Source organism: Lissotriton vulgaris, chromosome 2_1, assembly GCF_964263255.1.
Source record: "Lissotriton vulgaris chromosome 2_1, aLisVul1.2, whole genome shotgun sequence".
NCBI classification, from domain to species: domain Eukaryota; kingdom Metazoa; phylum Chordata; class Amphibia; order Caudata; family Salamandridae; genus Lissotriton; species Lissotriton vulgaris.
In genome coordinates, this window is record NC_141687.1 from 2,009,123,352 (window position 1) to 2,009,146,525 (window position 23,174).

Consider the following 23,174-nt stretch of genomic DNA (forward strand, 5'->3'; position numbering starts at 1 on the left):
AGTGTCACCTCCTCTAGGGACAGTGGTTCACTAAGGAACTGTTGTTGGCCATCTGTGAGCCAGACCATTACAAACTCCTCAAAATAGGAGGATATCTCATAAGAGACACCTGAGACAAGAGAAGCAAAAAGCTCCAGATAGTAATGCTGAGATTCAGCCAAGCACACTCTCCACCTGTTAACACGCGTTCCGGAGTCCGTTTGAAGTTCAGTTACGATGTTATGCAGCCAATTCAGGCATAATGAATGAACAAGGGTGGGGCCAGGAAGCTTCCCCTCTCTGTAGCTGTGGAACATGGTATGTCTGCTCACATATGCAATTTCCCTATCTGCATGTTCCTGGAACTCTGCCAACAAGACTGATCGCTGGTGTATTCGGGCATCCACACCAGCCACAGCAGCATTATTTATATCTTGTAAGGCATTCCCAACACAGTGCAATTGAGTAAGTATATTACTAGGATGCCTGTGAGTTTGGAGTTATTCACTCCATTGACACAAACTTTGAAGGCATGCCACAGAGTGGCCTGCGGTGGAATCCATTCCCATTGATGGGGAAATACTGGCACCCTCCTAGAAGCAAATGAATGAAACTTACCAGACATAGCATGTTTGCTCAGAAACAGAGTGAAATGTATTTAATGGTACCATAAGCATGCATCATTGCTAATCAGCAAGAAAGAAGTCAGATCTGCCACCTTAGGGGCTCTCAGACCGCCTCTTCCCAGAGTGACAGATTTCTAGATGCTATATACCTAAAGTAATGCCATATCAGCGGAACTAGAATAGGCACCAACCCAAATATGGCTGACATGGATGTGCAATATCTACACCATGCAAATTATAAGCAGCCAGATATGAGCAGACCAGAAAGGCTGGCTCAGCACTGTGTATGCAACTTCCATAACCAGATTAAGAAATTTCATGTAATCAGGACAAGCAAGGTGGCCTCTAAAGGGGTACAGAATAGCTTGTTGAAGCTCGCCCAGTCAAGGTCAGATAGGAAGCCCTTTTGAGCTCCAGGCCTCATGGTTAATGTGATCTATCTAAGCAGGATATCTTTTGCAGGGCATACACATGAATGCATATGGATATTCATATATATTTTGTAACATCCATATTTAATGCGAAATATTAAAAAATAGAGTAAAGAAATTCACTCCGAAATACTTGATCCTGGAGAATCTCAATGTGGAATCGCCAGATGCGTTTGAAGCTGCATCCATACAGCATTCGTAACTAAAGCAGAACATGAGGACTATGGTCCAAGAGCGCCTGGGGGAGAACAACGACCTCGTAACCCACAAGTGTGCCTTGGCTGAAAGGAACCAATAATCTATTTGTGTCCAGACAGAGTGAGGTGCAGATTAGAATGTGAATCCTGGAGTGCTCGTGCGTGAGTGTGCCACGCATCCAGTGATAAATATGTGTCAATGATATGACGGAGTACATCCTGACCTCGGGGTTTGTCACTGGGTTGTGTGCTAGAGGAGTCGGTATGCAAGCAGTGTGGCACATTAAGGTCGCCGCTCAACATTACATGGTCTTCATCCAATCTGTCTAAGTGAGAATGCAGGTCCTGAAAAAAGTCAGGGTCGTCAACATTTGGGGCATATATGTTTATTAAAGTAATATTTTTATCGGCAAGGGTATAAAGGAATATCTAACGTACGTTCGGATCAGAGTGACAAGCGTGATAGAGAAAAGAGACTTTTATGAATCAAGATACAGGTGCCACATGAGTATGAGCTATAATATGAGAATTAACGGTGTTGGCCCCAGCCTTTGGCAAATATACGATCAGCGTGAGGGGAGAAGTAAGCCTCTTGTAGGAAAGCAATTTTAATATCATGATTATTCAGATATGATAACACCTGCTTCCCTTTCTGAGGATTATTAATATTGCATATATTCCACGATATGGTGGAAAGGTCATCCCTCTGGTCATGGTAAAGAAGAGCAGTAAGATGAAAATGTGCGTTCCTGAAGGATATGAGGAATGTGATGGCACGCACATGGTGGAGTGTGGTGCAGCAAGCAAACATCAAAAGGCAATCTAGCATTAACAAAGACGAACCCAAAATGCCCCCGACCCACCCACACTAGATTAGAAGACATCCAGCGAAACCCAAGTAGAAAATGAAGAAAAAAGAAAACCCCAATATGTAGGAATTGTTGATCAGCATGGGAGTGTAACAACACCTAAGCCACCGGCGGCCTGTCAAATAGGAGATTGTACAATACAGATATTAATCAACCGCTGGAAAATAACAGTGATAGAAATAAATGGTTACACTGTAAGAAGTGGTGTCTGATAACAGAGAACCTGGTAGTGCTCACATATAGGCCATCAGATATAGAAGCAAATAACAATCAGGTTGAGTAAGCATGGGGAGGTGAAGGCGACTGCCAGGTATGCTCTGCTCCAGTATGTTCCGACGAAGTCCCCGAGAAGTGGGTGCCCCTGCACATAAGTTTTTACAGAAAGCAGCCACATCAGGAGGGGAGTCCAAGACGCCAGTCTTTCCATTATGTCCCACCTGTAGGTGGCCTGAGTAGAGCATTGTATACCGGATGCCCAGTTTACAAAGAGTATTTCTCATGTTGTTAAATTTTCTTCGAGCCTCCTGCACCGTTGGAGTGATATCCAGAAAAAGTGAAATGGTAGCACCCTGATGTCGAAGTGGGCCTTCCATGCGTAGGGTGACTTCCCTGTGCCTATAATTAAGGAGAAGAGCTATAAGGTAGAATAGTGGGGTGTCCTCTAGAGGTATGGGGCCTAGAGTGCGATGTGCATGCTCCATAACGAAGGTAGAGAAGAAGCTGGAGTGATAAAAAAAATCAGACAGGGTGCATGCAGGGGAGAGAGTAGTTTATGAGGGGAGAGGGCGTCCACACATTTGGATGAAGATATGGGCAAGTGAAACGAAAATAGGGGAATGCAATGTACACCTGTTTGTAAGGTCAGATTTGAATGAGGGGGAATAGCAGGAACTATACTAATAGTCCCGCCTGAGAAGATGCAGATCACCTAGGATGTTCGAATAATACCTGTAAATATTATTTGTTATTGTTGAATCATAATGCTGCAAACACTGATGCGGACTGTCATTTTTGTAATATATTTTATTTTTCATATTGCAATGAAAAGAATTGTAAAAGAAAAAAAAAGAGATGACACGAGTTGTTCCTCAGGGCGCCCCATGTTGGTGGTTTCTGCTATACTGGATGTGCATAACACCCTCATAAGCATGCGGCTTTGCAATATGGCTAAGAGCGGTATCTCACATGTAGGGCAACACTCACCACTCCCGCCCAGGATCTCCCAGGAGTCTCCAGGCATGGGGGGCCACATATCCAGTGCCACACCAGCCATGTTGGCAGGCACGTCTCCAGTTGCCACAGATCCTGGCAGCCTCGAAAAGTGCCACGACCCAGCTGCCACACAGCCAGGGGGAAGATGACGCCCAGCCAGGGCGGGTCCCAGCAACAACTGCTGTCCAGGCCTCACAGGGGGCAGCTGGCCGGCAGCCACCCAAACCAGGATAGGGCCCAGGGTTTACAACCCACTGACTGCAGGGCCCTACGCTGGGTGCACACCCAACAGCTGCTCTGCTGGTGTGTACAGGGGGGAAGGTCGAGCTCACAAGTGGCACCGGCGAGATTGGGTGAGCCCAGCCTCAGGCTCACCTACGCCACTGTTGCTGAGGGGCCTCCAAGGCAGCGCCAGCCGAGGTGATTTTCCACCGCTGTAGTGGTGTGTTGTGAGCTCCGACCACTCAATGGAGCGGCTCCCCTGGTAAATAAGGTCCTCAGTAGTTACATCATGGCACACAGTTTGGTCCGCAGATGATGATAGCTGTGATTAAGGTCGATCGCACAATAACTCCACTCCACACTGTTACTTGAAGCGTAAATGGCCATTTTATTAGGACAAGGTTGCAGCATCAAAACTTTATTAACAGTACATAAGTGCAAAAATATAACTTTTATCATCCCATACCGACTCCTTCTCCCTTCACCACTGTCAAACCATCTCACCTGTTTGATTCTTCCCCTTTCACTCAGAGCCAGCCTTCATCTCCTCATTCTCACATTCACTTGCCCTCCAAGCATCCTCTGTTGAGTTTCCTTCATTTCTCATTGCCTCGCCCGGCCTCTATCAGTCACCTGTGTACCCTTCCCCCCCCCCCCGAGGTGTGGATCCGCCCTAAGTGACTCACCACCCCTCCAAAGTACCGTAACGCCACTGCTCTGCATCCTTCCCTAAACTGGCACGCCAAAAACAGACAACACTCGATCCCCCTTCTACAACTTGTAGGGTGGGTGGGTGTACTAACTTTTTTCTCATGCCCTCCTGGTGGTGCTAGGTGTCAGGAAGAGGCCGAATCCTACTCCCTTGACACCTTTATACCGACCCAACTCCTGACCCTGCCCCTGTTTCTTTAATCCCTTCCCACCTTGTCCTTCTGGCTATCGCGGGAAGTTCCCCGGGGGAAGACTGGTCTGCGACCTTCACTTCTACCAAGGGCCGACAATGTAGGACGCCGATGCTGGAGCCTAACAAGAGTGCAGCCATCTTGCCGGTGGTCGTGGCCACGCACCTTAAGAAAGATTATGGGGCATATGTATCAAATACTGTTATTGCGATTCTCAAATAGCAATTTTGAGAGAATCGCTATTTGAGATTCGCAAAACTGGATGTAATAAACAATTTTCAAATATTTTGCGATTACTTGGAATTCCTTAATTGCAATTCGCAATTTGCAAAATGCAATTAAGGAATGCCGTGACATTCATTCCTATGGACCTAGAGGCCCATAGGAATGAATGAGAAGACATTCGCAATTTGCGAGAACCCATTAGGCACTCGCAAAATGCAAATGTAATTTCAAGGGTGCAAGAATGTCATAAGGACACCCTGTTGCACCCCTGAAATGAGCATTTTTGCACATGTGGTGCACATAAATGCCCTAAGGGCAAAAAGTGCATTTTTCAAAGAAATCGCAAATTACCATCAACTTGGGTGCTTTCTACTTTTCATTTAAGGAATCGCAATTTGCGTTTCCTTAAATGCATTCGCAAAAGAGGAATCGCAAATTTTGCGAGGGCCCTTTGGGATGGTACGTCCCAAAAGGCTTTTTCCCGTTCGCTAACAGGAGGATTCTAGGAATCGGCCTATTTGCGAACGGGAAATGGACTTCATACATATGCCCCTATGTTCTCTAATATTTGTTTGAAACATGCCATGAAAGTAAAAGAAAAGTAACAGAGCAATTCATTGCATCTTATATTGGAAAACAGTGCTCATTTGTTGATCAAAAGTTTTTAATGTAGCTGTCTTTGCTCATCAATTGATTGATAAACTTTGACTTGCTATGTATTGAAGGTTTTCTGACTTCCCGTGATGTTTATCAACCTGAGCACATTTTGCCTTTATTTCTCAATCAGACAGATAACTATCAATACTACGATTGCAGACACTGCATTTAGAAGAGAAATGAAACACAAACAAAAAAGAAACTGCATGTCTTGCCCTTCTGGTGCACCTACTTACTACCTTGAGTGTTTCTTAAGTTTACACAAGAGCCTGCCACACTCTGCTGACGCGCACCGTGGTCGCATTCATCTTTCACCGATATCACCACGCATTGTAATAACACAGGTGAATGCTTTCATTTTCTAGCCTGCTGTCAGCACCGTGGAGGATAATTATAGTATTTAGTCGTAAGAAGAGTCCTTTCCTCGCGGCAGTAATCAGATTACAGAGCGGCGGATGCGACTGGCCCAGTGTAGACCTGCGGCTGGCATTACCTGGACACACCGGGCCCGTGCACCCCAGACACGCGTGCATGTTTTACAAATGTCAGCTGAAATCCCAAATAATGGCGGGCGTTCGGGTCTCTTTCACATTGTGTGCCATCGTGCACCATATCATTGCAAAATTTCATGTCTGAAACTTAAGCACGACTTGTTTTTATTTCACTGGGCCCCGTGCCCACTGGTGACCTCACGCGCCGTCTCCGACTTGCACTTTTTGGTGGGCTGCAGCAGAGGAATTCCATGCTCATAAAACTGACTGATTCCTCTTTAAACAGCTTCCAAATGTTTGGCAGAGAACACTTGTCTTCAGATGGGTTCACACAGGAAGACGCGAATCCTAAAATAAGGAGGGAAGGGATGAAAAAATGTCCACTCACTCACCAAACACATTCCCTGCACATGCTGTTGTGAAAAGTCAGCTAGCTCTGTCTCAGATATGGGCGAGGTAAGCAGAGAGAGATCTGCGTGTCACCGAAAACACGAGTAATTCCTAATGTCCAAAGAAAATGGTCGCAACATTTGATCGTCACGCCACTGGCCAAGTTACCTTTTTTATTTATTTATTTATGCGATTTTATATAGGCGAACTTTACCCGAAGGTGTCAGAGCGCTTTACATAAAGGACCAGTTGAAAAACATAAGGATTTAGGATTACATGCGTTACATAAAGGATACAAACAGAAAAAAATTGCAAATGTACAAGATGTAAAGTCACACAAGGAGATACAAATGGAAATACTCTAAGAGTCACATAGGAATGGTAGAGAGTACAAAGGTCTACTGCATGTACTAGTGATTAGAGTTATCTCTATATACATAAGGAAGGAATATGACTGGATATACTCTAAGCTATTAATAAGGATTGGTTAAGCACTAGGGACCGGCCCCGCTGGGACAGTTACATCAGACCTTTCATCAGTAACACCTCCACATCCATTCATTGTGCTTCTTATAAAGCATGAACCAGCTGTAGAGCTACAGCAGTCCGTGCAAAACTAGGATATTGTCATGTAGCACGGGAGAGCCTTCTGTGTCGGGTAATGCATGTGAGGCAAACAGGGATGTGAAAAGGAAGTATGGTGTGTAGGACGTAGGTAAAAGAGGGAGTAAGGCTGTTTTGGGATTGGGGGAGAGCTGAACACAAACCTTTGACGTTCCATAAGAAGTGCAACATTAAAAGGCTCTAGACAGTGGTCTGGGGAGATAAAATCTGAGGCGGGAAGAGTCGTGGGTCCAACATCGTCTACTCTGTGGGTGGGTCCAGTTAGCAGCTTATAACAAGTAGCAAGGTGTTCCTTGCAGAGGAGTACCCTGAGATAGTACAGAAATTGGCAGGCATATCTGTCCTTAATGGAATGCCATATCATCACTCACAAAAATAAGTAGTGGGCCTGCACACCAATATAATCATATAATCCTAATGTTTTGTTATTTTGAATCTATTTGTGTTTGATTATGCGTGCTACCACGTGTGAAGGGCCACAGCCCTGAAACCCTGATAAATATACAACAATAGGAGGCAATGGAGACCACCGCCTGCGTGATGCACTGCTAAGGACACCTACCCCCAGATTCATCATGGTCATGTTTTGCGAGTCCTTAATAGCGAATTTTAAGGATTCGCTATTAAAGACTCGCAAAACGATATGCATGTAGAAATCGCAATATTTTATGCGATTTCTAATGCTTCCTTATTTGCGATTCGCTAATTGCTAATCGCAAATAGGGAATGGCTTTCCCATTCATTCCTATGGGCCTAAAGGCCCATAGGAATGAATGGGGAGTCATTCCTTATTTGCGATTCGCAATTAGCGAATCGCAAATAAGGAAGCAATTTCAAGGGTGCCAGGGTGTCCAAAGGACACCCTTTAGCACCTCTGAAATGGTAATGGTAATGGTGTTGCGCACACACATGTCCTAAAGGGCATTTTTCTAAGTTTTTGCTATTTACCACGTAGTTAGACTTCGCGGTAAATAGCGGCCCCAGATTGCGAATTCGCAATTTTTAAATGGTTCATGAATTGCATTTAAGGAATCTCCAATTGAGATTTCTTAAATGCAATCAATCGCAATTTAGCGATTTCTAGAATTGAGATTTTTTGCATTTGGGATGATGAATCCCAAATGCAAAAATAGCGCTTGCGAAGGGCCAGATTCTCAGAATCTGGCCCTTTGCAAGCCAATTTTGGCTTGATGAATCTACCTGCTAGTGTCTTGGATAGAATTCAACAATTTTCTGATGTTTATAAATCATATGTTTATGTATTTTTCATCATATTTTTAACAATATCACAGCTAAATCAAAATATGGATCAAGATTCCGAATTACAGTTCATTCGTATTTCAATATTGTCAGACCATAAAATCCATTTACAAGAAATATGCATGCGTCAACGTAAAACATCAACATTTTCATAATTAACATCACTCCCAATGCCTTCGGGTTCCTTTTGAACCCTTCTTCAGGGGACTTTTAGTGTATCAAAAGCAAATATATCCAAATCTTCTTGAACTCCTCTTGGACCTACAACGCAATATTGAGAACCAATCACTACAAAGTGACCTATATTATTCACAGTCAGTCTGGTACATGACAAAGGGTTAGGAATTGCACTCCAAAAGAACAGGGGGAAATGTAAGGAATCAGTATTGTGAAATTGCCTTTCACCCTTAAAACCTACATGTGCTTGTGCTGACCAAAAACTAATGGAGATATCAACATAGCTGTTGACAAAAAACCTTATGAACCTCACACCCGCGTGTAACACCAAATAAGTCAAAATAATGAGTGTGTCCACCACCGGACATACCTAATCCTCCCAAAATTACCATGCTTGAAATTTTAGAAATGTGCCATTGTAACTGAGAAGCTTACCATTGTGTTGGTATAGAAGTCGGAACACCCCTGAGTTGTAAAAGTCAATTCATACATCAAAAATAACTCTATTTTGTTTGCACAGGAGATTACATGCGCATTAATTTCAAGTGGTTATACAGACCTTTCCGTATGATCCTCTAAGAGTTTCCAATGTTCGATATATTCCTATAGCTGTTCAGCCTCACCACCAAATCTCTGAGAAAGCAAAAAGTAAAAAATCCTCGTTGAGTCCACCTCGCACTATACTATACTAAAAATAGATTGTACTGAAAGACAGACCAAACGCTCACCTACTTGTCTATGGAACACTGTCCAAACGTTCACCCTCCTCCGTGTGGATCTAGTCTATACCTTGCAGTTTGGAATCAATAGTCACGTGCGCGTCACCACCCGTATTTCATCCGGAAGCTTCCGTAATGAAATTTAAAGGGACCCGACTAGCTAAATGAAACCCTTCCGCATTAAGAGTTAAAGGAACCCGACGTCAACGCATAAGAGTAACGCCTCCAAGTCCGCTTCAATTCAATATAACTTTATTGTTCCAACGAAAGCTGAAATCCCTTAACCCACATCACGCTGTTTATTAAGTGACTCCATCCGCAAATTTTATATTCATCTTTGCGACGTGTCTGAAAGACTCAAAACCATACTTCACTTGCATGTACATAATGTCCCAACAAGCTCACGTCTTTTCTGTATCATCTGTTTCTGCTTGCTATCGCTTGGTGTTGTACTTGTGAACAATGTTTTTAGTGCTATACCTCATGATCCTGTGTTGAGCTTCTTTCAATCACATTTGACATCGTTATAAGCTGGGCGTCCAATAATAACCCCGTTCCCACTGTTTCACATTTGAGCTGTCAAACTAATGCAATAAGTGCCAATTAATATTGGTAGGTGTTCATTTATCAAGATAATACGGTGGGTACTGATGGAGTCCAACAAGAGTTCTTATGTATAATCGAAAATGAAGTGAAAAAGAAATAAAAGGAAAGGAAAAGATCTTGGAGTGCAAGTCCCTTACAATAGTTGTATAATGGTTAACCATATTAACCTTTGCATAATGCATGATATCTCCATTAGTTTTTGGTTAGCACAAGCACATGCAGGTTTTAGGGTGAAGGCAATTTCACTATACGGATTCCTTACATTTACGTCTGTTCTTTTGGAGTGCAATTCCTAACCCATTGTCATGTACAAGACTGACTGTGAATAATATAGGTCACTTTGTAGTGATGGGTTCTCAATATTGCGTTGTTGGTCCAGGAGGAGTTCAACAAGATTTGGATACATTTGCTTTTTATACAGTTAATTCCCCTGAAGAAGGGTTCAAAAGGAACCCGAAATGCAAATATTTTGATGGGATGTTGTTAAAAATATGATGAAAAATATATAAACGTATGATTTATAAACATCAAAAAATTGTTGAATTCTATCGCAGACACTAGGTGTCCGCAGCAGTCGTCACGCAGGCAGTGGTCTCCATTGCCTCCTATTGTTGTATATCATCACTTACAGCAGTAAAGGGCCTAGGGTCTTGTTTTTCTCCTGTCAATGGCATACTTATACCATCCTCCTGGTACCCTGTGGTGTGGTGAATAATGAAGGTAAAATGGATCTGACCTGGCGAATGGAGAAGCAGAAAGGAACATCATCTGCCCACAAATATTTGTGCCAACTTAAACTCTCCCTTTGCAAAGTTCTGGTTATTCAGCCAGCTTGACTGGTTGATGTTTGGATCAATAAGGTTGATCAAAACAGGAAGTGCTTTGTGTGAAATCTGCGAGCCTAGACGTTGAAGTCCAGAGGATGACATGGGTACTGGGCACAGAGGAATTGCTTGGATTATACATAAATGACCCTTTATTGGATATTTTGTAGGGTAAGGAATGGAGTGTTTTTTAAAGTGAATGTGGCACTGCTTGTCTATCATAAACCACATTCCTTCACTCCCAACATCTCAACCGTTGCTTATTGCCTATTCTTCTGATTATAGAGCTCTGGATTCATACAAAACTATGCTTATTTATTTACCATTTGCAGTGTTCTGCATGTAAATTTGTTGGTGACTTCAGATTGCAAGATAAGGAATGTAAGAAGGTGTGACAAGCATAAAGTGGATGCCAGGGAGTGCGACCCATCAAGATTGGCAGACGCCCCTAGTTGTTGTTATGTGATCACAGCCCGTGTTAACTTGGTGGTTTGGTTGGCTTGAGAGTGTATCGATTTATTTTTCTGTTTCCCGAAGTGCGAATAATTGTGTTCAGATCCCTCCTTGAGTTACTCATGCTGTGTCCATGTGACAGCTTCCTCCTCTTATCATTCTGTTTGATATGCCCAAAATACTGCTCCTTTTAAAAAGGGTGACCACACTCCCCATGCCAAGGCCATGACTCTACCAATAAATGGTGGCAGCTGCAGCGGGGCACAACCTTTATTACCTGAATACCAGTTTGGACACTGCCTATCAACCATTATAAAGCAGGGTTGTATGTCATGACAGGGGCCCAACTACTCCTGATAGTATGTGGCGTCCATGAGAGTGCTTTAGTACATGATATATGGGACACTGCTGGGCTACGGGGTTCTCCAGAATGCATGAAGCCACTAAGGTTGTAGAATGCTTAATATGGTTTAGTGGTAGTCAGAGCAGCAAACCTCCCTTCTCTCTATCTGTTACCCTGTAGTGCTTCTCTGATTGCTCCCAGCCTGTAGATTACATTGTGGAATGGTTTTGGGAAAGGTGGCTGCACCTCATCAGCCTTAGCTCCACGCTTCTCTACCTGTAGCACCAGCACCACAGCGTTGTAAAACATTTTTTTTAGGTGCTGATCCTTAATATCAATGGCAGAATCTCAATGGCAGTTAAGACCAATGCCGTAATAAAATTGATACTATTAAATCGATGGTAAATACATATTTTTTCTTTAATAACATTAAGAATCAAAGGTTGAAATATCTATTGATCTAATATTATGGCTTTAATATAATTTTTAGTTTTTTACGTAATAATTTTGAATTTCTTAGATCTTATATTTTTGTATTTTTGTTTTATTTTCTGGGTTGTTTTTATTATTTTTTGTTGTTGAATGGTACTCTAAATTATTTTTAATGACATTTGCAATTGTAACTTTTTGGGGTTTTTGGGTGTCATGGGTTTTGGTGAGTATTGGTTTAAATTAATGTTTTACACTTTTAATTATCCATTAGATTATTTTGGTATTTTTTTATAATTAATATTACAGTTTAAAAAAAAATCTATTTTAAATGTTAATATTGATTATTTTCTGGATTTTGGATAATAGCGTTTCTCTTTTGGAAGTGTTTTGAATGTATATTTTATTTAAAAGAAATTCAAATATCGTCTTTTTGTTTTTGTTAAAGCTGTTTGAAATGTTTTTAATATTATTTTTTAAATTGGAACTTTTTATTTAAAAGATAAATTTCGATTTTTTGAAAAATTAAATAATATTTTTAAATAAAAGTTTAATTTCAGTGAATTGTTATCAATTTAAAATTACCTTTAGAGATTGGGGTACTGAAGTAGCTGAGCAGTGATCACGGGCTGCAGCAGCAGTGCAGTGACCAAGTGAAAACGATATGACTTAAAAAAAAATTCTCTATTGGTAATCCCATTCACACCTTCACTTCAGGTACTATTGCCAGCGCAGAGTCTCACATCTGACGCTGAGGTCAGCGCTTGGGTTGGAAGGAGGTCCAACGTCACCCCATTGGAACCACATGGAGTTCAGGGGAGTGGCACTGCCTTGAACATTGACACTGTGTGCTGCCAGGCCTGGGGCCAACTGGGGGAGGACTGGTGGTTATTGGCCTGGAGGCACCCATGATGGATAGCCAGTAGCGAGGATGTCCCCTTAACCACCTCCCTGTCTTCACACGTAAAGACTGACCCAACACACTGAGGCAACAATAGTATACCCTTGGCCCCGACAAAACTTTTCCTGTCCCTGAGGGTGACATGTTCTGCAGGGTTGGACTGTTGTAGGGCCTGGTCGTACACTGCAGAGACAGAAGTGCTGGTCTGCTATAAATGCACAACACTGTTCTGAGAGAATTGTTGCAGGGCACAAGAGCCACCCTAAAAGCAGAAATTCGATAAAATCACAGAGATTATGGCCAAAGATAAGGCAGGCCTAACGGACAAGCAAGGGACTGTAGACAAACTTGCCCAGTCAGGTAATCATGGGGCGGATTACAGTGCAGTTGCCCTGTGCAGAGAGTTGGGGGAGACAGGCCTAGATAATGTAGCCCTTCTAGTGGCTATCACTCAATCCAGAAATATGTTAGACATTAAAATTGATGCAGACAGTAGTGATGTTGCACTACTACTCCAAGATCTGAAGAATACAGTTGACAGAATCACTGGGACAGAGAATCATATCTCAGAAGTGCAAGACATGGTACAAACCCTGAAACAATCTGTGGCCCGTCAAACCACCATCGCCAAGACCAAGGGCCCGATGGTACAATTTGAGATTTATAGCATTTGTCGAAGGTTGTGAGTCCTCCTCCACTGTGGAAAAATTCCTTGATGAATGTCTGTGCACTTTCATGCCCCAGGGCACTCTCGCTACCTGTTTTAAGAGGGTGCATAGATCAATGTTTCAGCATCCAGTACCAGGGGCCCAACCAGAAGCCACATTAGCCAAAATTCTGAACTGTATGGACATGGATGCTATCCTACAACACGCCCGCTCTCAAAAGAAAATCAAATTTTAATCCACTAAAATAATGATATTCTCTGGCTATACAAGAATGGGCCAATACAAACTCCACACCTTCACTGATGCCAAGGGGTGGCTGCAAGAACTGAATGTTAGATATAGGCTCCTTTATCCAGTCAAATTAAAGGTTCTTTCCCAGGCACAAAATACATTTTTTGGCTTCCCTGCTAAAGTGCATTTCTTGACAGATAACAAGGTGTGCGTTAGGCCACATACCCCCAACCCTGAGTCAGTCAGATGACTCACCCATAAGGAATGCAGTGCCAAAGTCACCTAGGAAACCCAAGGTTTCTTCCCACACCATGAATCGTTCTCGACCCAATTGGAGAGGGCGACAGAGATGTCAAATACCTGAGAAGACAGTGAATGATCACTGGGGTCTCAAGCCTTAGTGGCCCGACAATGATGGTGGGATATGTTCAGGCTGGGAAGACCTATGAGAGATACCTTGATTCTACAGATGGCGGTGCAGAGAGACAAGTGGCTTTTGCCTCAATCTATCTGAGGGAAGTTACAGACAAATCGGCTGCTCATTGACAAAACTTCTTGGAAATCTCAGTGACTCTTTCCCCCTCTTAATATCTTTGGACTTCCAATCATTCAGATTTAATAAGAACTCCACTTTTGAAGGAGAAGTCACATGGATATTGCACCATCAGATGTGATATGTTGTGGCTTGGGGATACGTAGAGCTTGATCAACTGGGTTCCCTTTTGGAGCCACAACGATTCAAGATCTGCAACATATACTTCATGTTACAGAGGTAAGGGGTAAGGGGCGATGGGTTGCTTAGTTTGTTTTGTTTTGAGACATGCAATGTGTTTACTCTCCAGCTTCCCTGAACCATCCCCGTTTCAAGTCATGCAAATGAGATCTGATGGGTGAAGTCACTGCCTGAGTTGTTTGCGACCAACTGCACATTATATTGTGGAATGTAAATGGGGTATGGTATTAGGCAAGATTAAAAAAGAGGTGGTCCTAAAATATTCCAAAGATCATGAGATACAGGTTTGGCTCTTGCAAGAGACTCACTTGACAGGAAATAATACTCCTATTGCTACCTATTACGGGTACCCACAGTGGCCCACTCTGGTTTAATGAGAGGATCCAGGGACATGCCCATAATGGTACATAACCATATCCCACTGACAGTTCACACAATGCGGTTAGACAACCATAGGTGGTTTGCAGCGGTTATAGTTTGGCTATATGGGGAATGCATCACCTTTGTCAGCATCATTGTTGCTAGCACCTGTTTTGAATTGATAAGAATGGTAAAAAACGTTCTTCCTCTACTCCCGGTGGAATCTCGTAAGATCGTAGTGCAAGCCTTAATTACATCTAGGTTGGACTATGTAAACATCCTGCATCTGGGGCTGCCAGCGTATTTGCTCAATTGGCTGCAGGTTATCCAGAACGCCGCAACCAGAGCTATTCTTATGGTTAACCCCAGAATGTGCATGTCGCCCCACTTGAAGGCACGGCACTGGCTCCCGGTGAGAAAGAGGATCCAGTTTAAGGCCTTAGTGCTTGCCTATTGAGCATTCCATGATACGGGTGCGGTTTACCTGAGAATTAGGATCCAATGCTATCAGCCTCAACGGGTCTTAAGGTCCTCTGGACAATCCCTCATGGTGATTCCCAAGACCACTCGCTCCTGGATAGGAGGACATTCGTTTCAGGCTCAAGCGGCTCGTCTGTGGAACAACTTGCCTCTACACCTTAGATTGACTCAGGATGTGTTGTTTTTTAGGAAACAACTTAAAATATGGTTGTTCCAACAATAACACTATGGCTGATGGGATGGGGTTCTTCTGTTACGGTTTTGGGATTAGCACCAGGACACTCTTTGTGAGTATCTGCAGGCTTTATAAATACTCAATTTCATTTTATTTCTTTTCATCTATACCCGCCACCTTTGGGAAATGCCTTCCTGGAGATCCTCACTGGCCTACTGGAAGAAACCCCAGAAGGTCTTATGATACTGGGCATAGACTGGAATGGGGTTGTTGATCCAAGACGTCATAGATGGAATGTTGGTGTCAGTGGGGGGGATGGACCTCCCTAGCAGCATCCTTTGCTGCAGCATTGTGTCTCGTAGATGGATGGCATTTTAAACACCACAGGTAAGATTCTTTTACCTTCTACTCTCATGCACACAAATCCTTTGCATGCGTAAACTACTCCATAAAGCGGGCAATACAATCCATAAGGGTATTGGATGCATACCTGCTCCTCAGGGTCCTTTCGGACCACTCCCCAGTGGGTCTCAAGGTGAACTTAACTATTTGGAAACCAATAATGAAATAGCACATAGCAGCCAGGTCCCTCAAAGACTCCCAATTCAAAGGTCACTTCCAAAAGTTCATAGATGAGTTCTTTAAGATAATTACAGATTCTGTAGACTCATCCAGGATTTTGTGGGAAGCATCTAAACCACATTGTGGGGGTAAGTGATAACATTCGAAACTGGTGAGAGGAGGCATAGAGCCAGACGTTATCCCTGTTGGAGTCCCAGACTATCGACCAGTAATGCCAGTATAGGCTGCATTCAGAACAAACTACTTGCTTAAATCTTTTTTATTAAAATGTTTGCAAATTTGCTATTTGGCTGGTCTCACAATGTCATATCTATCACTGAGTGTCAAATCAAGCTCCTTACTACACATACTCTGCAACAATATTAGATACCGCACTCCGATCCCCTATCTAATATCTCAGAAAGTGGGCGTAATGGAGACAGAGAAGGAGAGGGCTCAAACATTTCCTGCATATTACAGGATGTTAAACACCTCATGCGACCTACTCCCATCCGAGAAGGTCGAGCAGTTAGTTGGCGAGATCCCACTATGGAGATTGTCTGGGGTAAAGAGGGTGTTTGCTGGAGGTTGAGAGTAATGATGATGACCATTATGTAAGATTAAGAATTGCAAGACCCGAGACCTAATGGCCTGACTGAGGAATTCTTCAATCCGTTCAAGTGCCAATTGAAGACACCACTTGTTGGCAATGATCAGAGAGGCCCCTGAAGAACGCCAAGTTCCCCCAGAAGTGCGAAGGGCAGGAACAGTGGTTATTCCCAAACCATACTGACACTTTGATGCATGCTCCTCTTAACGCCAATTTTGCTCTTAAATGTAGAAGTTAAAATCATAGCCAAAGTACTAGTCGATAGATTATTTCCAGTCATTTCGCCCCTGATACACCCAGATCAATTGCGTTAATGCCCCAGAGGGTAAACAGGAGACTTTACAATGCACAGGTTCTGTCTGACAGGCTTCAAACCCCAGGATTGGTCCTCCTGGCAAATGTGAAATATAATTTGACTCCTTCAGTTGGATCTACCCTTTTACACTGTTCCATTGTTTAAATGTTGGTCCTAAATGTATTGCTTATTCTAAACTCGTTTGTGCTACTCTCTAGGCAGTGGTATGGGTGGGCCAGGAATATTCAGATACCTTTTCGATTGGTGGGGGCACAAGACAGGGGTGCCAGCTTTGTCTGCTCCTCTTCACCATTGCGATTGAACCACTCGCAGATTTGATCAGAATTGATGCTCAGGTTTCTGGGTTTGAATGCGGTATGCTTGTCTCTGATAGGACAAAAGTTATTTTTAACTAAGCCAAAGATGTCAGGCCTTCGAGCCCTGCAAATCTTCTGTATATTCTGGGAGGTGTACGACTTGAAAATGAACAAAAACAAATCTCTAATCTAACTGGTCAACTCCTTTCCTCAAGGCACTAGATGGGCGGAATCACTATATTTGGGGAGAGAAGGTTTGCAAGACCTTGGAGTACATGAAACTCAAGATGTAGGTAGGGCGTAAGACAGTAATGTATTCCCACTCCTACGTAAATTGACTTTCAACATTTAGTCATGGTTCTCATTGCCTCTATCTCTGCTCAATAGATCTGCTATTTTTAAGATGGCATTTCTGCCTCAATTCCTTTCTCAGCTCCAAAATAACCCATATGACATCCCAAAAACCATGTGTCCCAAAATGAACTAAATGATTTGTACTTTCTTATGGGATGGGGTACACTCTCCCATCAATTTAAACAAATGCTTTAAATCTACCTATCTGGAGTGCATCGCAACAGCTGATATTGAGTCATACTATGGAGCAGCATACCTCCTGATTACCAATGAATGGTGGTGTGACACCCAGAATGACCCTGCGTATGCCTCAGAAAAGTGGGCTTTGTGAATTAAATTACTTCTCTCCCTTCTTTATTGTAATCCAATGCCCCTGGTGTTCCTCTAGCTACTACAGTAGTGATCAGGCTTTGGCACAATACTGTTGCTGAAATGGGGGATGGGGGAGAGTGATTGAACAAACCCCGCGCTGGGAAGCAGCTTTGCTATTACAGGTTGCCGCCTTACAGGGATTCCACAAGTGCGACCTGATTGCTATCACAATATTTGAAGATGTGGTTGATAACAGGATCCTCAAATACTTTCAATCTATGCAGGTGGAATATTAGCTCCTTAGGAGCCAATTTCATATATACTTGAAACTCAGGCATGCACTGAAGCCCTACACGGCCTGGACGAGATTCCAGTGGAGAAGTGTGACTCAATGATTAGAGCGGCAGACCCTGATGCAGAGGTCTAGCCCGGGACCAGGGTTAAATTCCCCGCTTCGGTGGGTCTTGGTCTCAAAATTCCACGGACCTGATAATTCTCGCCTCGGTGCCTATTCCAATCATGGAGTCCCACTCTGCAACTCTGGGCAATAGCTTGCTTAATCTCCACAATGGCCCCCACAACGCTAAGGATGCCTGGCCTCCACCTTGGGGGTGCCCAGGAGTGGACGCCTCACAGGGAAAGCCAGGATGGGTTCCACAGCGGTATTCGTACAAGCGCCTTGAGACCCTTGCGGGTGAGTAGTGCGCTATACAAGTATCAATTTACAATTTTTTATATTTACAGAATAGAACCCACTTAAACGCAAGGTCCTTCTTAGTGATCTTGGCGATAAAAAGGTATCCAAATTATATAGGTCCTTGATTCCCCTCCAAATTGACAACTCCTTACACTGTAAACCTCATGGGAGACAGACGTAGGGGAGCCTTATGAGGAAGATGGGCAGAGGCTAGGATGTCTCCTAGAACAGTGGCTATATCAGCTTGACTTAAACTCATCCAGCTGAAATTCTTTCACAGGGTGTACCTCACTAGACATAAATTGTGGCATATGGGGATGATAACATCTCCTTCATGCCCGAGGTGTTGGACTGCAGGCAGGGAAGTCGTCGTGTTCAGGGGCGGTTTCACGGACCTGCCCTGCGTGCTTCACTCAACAGCATCAGTTGGTGTCACCGTTCCTGGGACACTTGATGAAGGACCCTCAGCGTTGTTCTTAGGAAAGGTCTGGTCTAAATCCCCCTTGTCAAGTGTTTCGCGCTGCTCCGCTTGTGGCTGTTGCTCATCTGTTAAAGGTGACTCTGCCTCAGGCATTGTTGGTGCAGCCCTGCATCGTGTTCCGTGCAGCCACTCAGGAGGTCCCTCCACCTTTAGTGATGTTCTGGTAACCAGGAGCACAACGTGGGGTCCAGTCCACCTAGAAGTAAGAGATTTTTTTTTTTCTCACCATGACCATGTCACCAGGTTTAAAAGGGTGTGTTTGTTCTAAGGAAGGATGAGGCAAAGCTTCCTTCACCTGGAGATGGTGATGCCTCAATACCACTGACAATTGTACAGCATAGCCAAAAATATGCTCATCCGTCCACAGCAGTGCTGCTTTGGATGCTGTTAGAGGCAACCTCAACCCCACCGACATAGGCCGCCCCATCAATACCTCATGGGGGGACAAGAGAATTGTTCTAGATGGTGTTGCTCTTATGGCATGCAGCACTAAAGGCAGGGCATCTGGCCATTTCAGGCCTGTTGCATCAGTTGTTTTGGCTAATTTATGTTTTCTTGTGGAGTTCATTCTCTCCACCTGGCCTGGTAAGGGGCATGCAGTTCCCACTCTATTCCCAAACACTCACACATCTTTTCCACAATGGCAGCAACAAATTCACCCCCTCTCTCACTGTTTATGCTCTGGGGGACCCCAAATCGGGGTATTATATCTTTCATCAAGCATCGCACAACAGTTGCTGCATCATTCTTCCTAGTGGCAAACGCCTCCACCCATTTTGAAAAACGGATCGACACATACCAGCAAATATTTGAATCCATTCACTGTTGGCATGTAGGCGAAGTCTATTTGCAGGTTGGTAAAGGGACCCTCTGGTAATGGCAAGTGATCATGGGATAGCAGGGGACCGACCTTTAGCATGTTGGGCACAGACAAGACATTGGGAGCAGAATTGTGCAGTGAAAGCTGTTATCCCTGGTGCAAACCATTCTTGTCTATTCAAAGCATTCATCCCTCCTTGAGCCATGTGAGTGGGTCAATGGGCAAGCCTTGTAAGGGGCAGGAACATACTGTGTGGGGCCAAAGGCCTCCCACCCTGGTGGGCCCACAATACATCATTTGGCTCACATCCAGTATCATTCCACGCTGTTTCTTCCTCTGGAGGTGCAGGCCATTGTGCTTCTTTCACATCAGCTAGCAACAATTCTCTCTGAATCAGCTGTATTTTTGGAATACTTTTTGCCATTGAAGGCATCATCTGTACTGGCTGTAACATGCTCTTTTTTGCTGCTGTGTCAGCCATCGCGTTACCTCTGGCTATCACAGTATTATCTCCTGTATGTGCCTCACATTTTATTACTGCTATTCTGTTGGGCAGAAGTATTGCCTCTAGCAAATTCTTTACTAAGGGGCCATTTTGAATGGTGCGTCCTGCTGCTGTTATGAAACCACGATACTGCCACAGCTGGCCAAAATCGTGGACAACTCTAAAGGCATAACGTGATCAGTATAAATATTAACATCCTTCCCCTCAGCTAGGATGCATGCTCTTGTTACAGCATACAGCTCGGCTTGCTGGGCAGATGTGCCAGGTGGGAGGGCTGCACTTTCAATTATTGTGTCTACTGTTGTTATAGCATACCCTGCTCTGTAATCAGTGTCTGCTAGTCTGCTGGAGGAACCGTCAGTGTACCACTCATAGTCGTTTTTTTCCAATGGTGTTTGCTGCAAGTCAGGTCTGGGTTTGGTGCATGTCTCTACAACTTCAACACAGTCATGGTCAAGGGTCTCATCTGAATCACCTAGTGGAGGTAATAATGTTGTCAAATTAACAGTTGGGCATCTTTTAATGATGATATTGGTGTTAGACAACAGAGTGACCTCATAACCTGTTTGCCTGGCCACCGAAGAATGTTGTGTTGCTGCAGATGACAACAACAACTGTACCAAATGTGGCACATAAACAATACAAGGGTAGTCCAACACAATGGGAGCCGTCCCCTCTACCATCACAGCTGCTGATGCCACTGCGCTCGAACAAGCTGGGTGCCCAGTTACTGCTGCAGGCAAAGTCACGGAGTAGTATGCCACAGGTCTTTTTCCAGAGCCAAGCTGCTGTGTCAGCACACTATTTACAATGCCATTTTGCTCTGACACATAGAGATGGAAGGGCAGTTTGTAATCAGGCAGCCCCAGGGCTGGTGCAGTACACAAAGTCTCTTTCAGTTTCTTAAAACAGATTGCAAGTTCAATAGTCCATACAATGTTGTTGGGAGCATCTTGTAGTGTACATTGTCGCAGGATGGCCTCATAGGATCTGTACTCAGGGATCCACCGGCGGGGGCAGTTCATCATCCCCAGGAATTACAGCATTCCTTTCTTGGTGGACGGAGACTGCATGCCCTGAATCATTTTTATCCTGTCAGGTGATATGCGGCATGTACCTTTGGATACCACATAACCCAAGTAAGTCACCTCTTATTGGCAGCACTGGAATTTTGACAATGAAGCTTTGTGTCCTCTCTCCTGGAGGTGGTTCAGCAGCGCTACAGTGTCTTTTTCACAGGCTTCAAGTGATGGAGATGCCACGAGTAGATCATCCGCATACTGCAAGATGATGCTACCTCCTTCCAGGTGTAGGCTATCCAGGTCTCGCTTTACTGCCTGCGCATAGACCGTGGGACTCTCTGTATAGCCTTGTGCCAGTCTTCTCTGTGAAAGCAAAAAGGTACTCGCTCTCTGGATGGACTCTAATACTGAAAAATGCAGAGGAGAGATCAATGACTGAAAAGTACTCTGCCTCTACAGGTATAAAAGATAATATAGTATTGGTGTCAGGCACAACAGGTGCTAAGGGAACCACAATGTTGTTTATCTGTCTTAAGTCCTGTATGAACCTATACTGCCCAGTATTGCCCTCGGTTACTGGAATGATAGGACTATTACAGGGGCTGGATTTTTTTTAATGATACCTTGTTGCAAGAGAGATTCAATCACAGGTTTTATTCCCTCCTCAGCCTGAGGTGACAGCCTATACTGACGAACATAAGGTAATTCAGCATTCTCTTTAAGTGTCACTTTATATGGAGGGCATGTTTTCAATAATCCTGCCTCATTTTTGTGTTTTGCCCAAACCGCTGAGTTCACTTGCTCTAGGACCTTGTTTTTAGTTAGCTGTAAAGCCATATTCCCTTCAAGTTTGTCAAAAACTACAGTCCTGTCCTTTCTGTTCATACACAACGTCCAACACCACCCTTCTCCATCTCCTAACACAGACACCATTCCTATAGGAAATGTAAAATCCTTTGTTCTAGGTAAGTCCAGAAGGTGTTTCACCATGGGGCCCAAATCCTTAGGGAAGTAACCTGGTGCTACAGATATGAATACATGTGGTTCAGAATCTGGCACTTGAAATAATCTCATTTCCTGTGGTCCTAGTTTAATGCTCAATGCACATCCTTCTTTTCCTACATATAATGTGTGCTCAAGCAACTCCATTGTCCAGTGCAAATGTATCTCTGCCCTGTGGGCTTACCATTCAGGCACTGCTCCTGTGAAAAATGCTGCAGTACAGTGTATGGGCTCAGGTACTAATGTCAACTGCACTAAATGAGTGACCAATTCACTCTCAATGTCAGGGCTGTATTTAAACACTTCTTGAAACATGTTTCATAAAAATCTTCATGTAATGGAGTCCATTGGTAACATGTTGGAGAGAGAGACAAGATGGGGGGTGCACATAACACAGAGTCCTCACTTAATTTGCAAGCAGTATGTGCTCTATTAGCCAATTCTAACCTATCCTCAGGTACTTGTAAGTAAATCCCATTTTGCGAAAAATATAATGTTGCATGCAATTTACAGAGGAGGTCTCTCCCTAGCAAATTGATGGGTGCATCTGGTGACAGCAGATACTGATAAGTCGTTGTAAAGTCATCAACAGAAACTAGTAGGGGTTCTGATAATTCTTCATGCATCATCATTCCATTTGCTGCTATAGTAGTGACTGTTTCACCACTACCAGGACCCAACTTGTTTCTTACTGCGGATAGGGTTGCACCACTGTCTATTAGGAAATTGATCTCTTTATCTCCTACCTTAATTTGAAACATGGGATTCTCCTCTGGTGTCTCTGATACCTTCATCATAAAGCACTGGGCTCTGGTTGCTGCAGTTTGTCCCATCTCTCTCTCCGCGTTGTCCTATGCTGATCCATGTTGCTCCTGGAAAGGATTCCTCAGGGAGTGCTGGGTCTGCTTCAGGTCTCTGCGCCTGGGTGGTGCAGATGGCTGGGTCTCATTTCTGTCTAACCTTTCATTCCTGTTTCTATCATATCTATTATACTGATCACTTCTCTCATTCCAG

General features: G+C 43.8%; 1 long non-coding RNA gene across 1 annotated transcript; it reads right to left on the reverse strand.

Annotated features, from left to right (window-relative positions):
• Positions 1–3,904: 3,904 nt before the first annotated feature.
• On the reverse strand, positions 3,905–9,117 carry LOC147733642 (uncharacterized). The gene is made up of 3 exons (XR_015308741.1): positions 8,995–9,117; positions 8,822–8,895; positions 3,905–6,159 (listed from the first exon to the last, which is right to left on the reverse strand). It is a non-coding gene; the product is annotated as an uncharacterized LOC147733642 (long non-coding RNA).
• Positions 9,118–23,174: the final 14,057 nt, after the last annotated feature.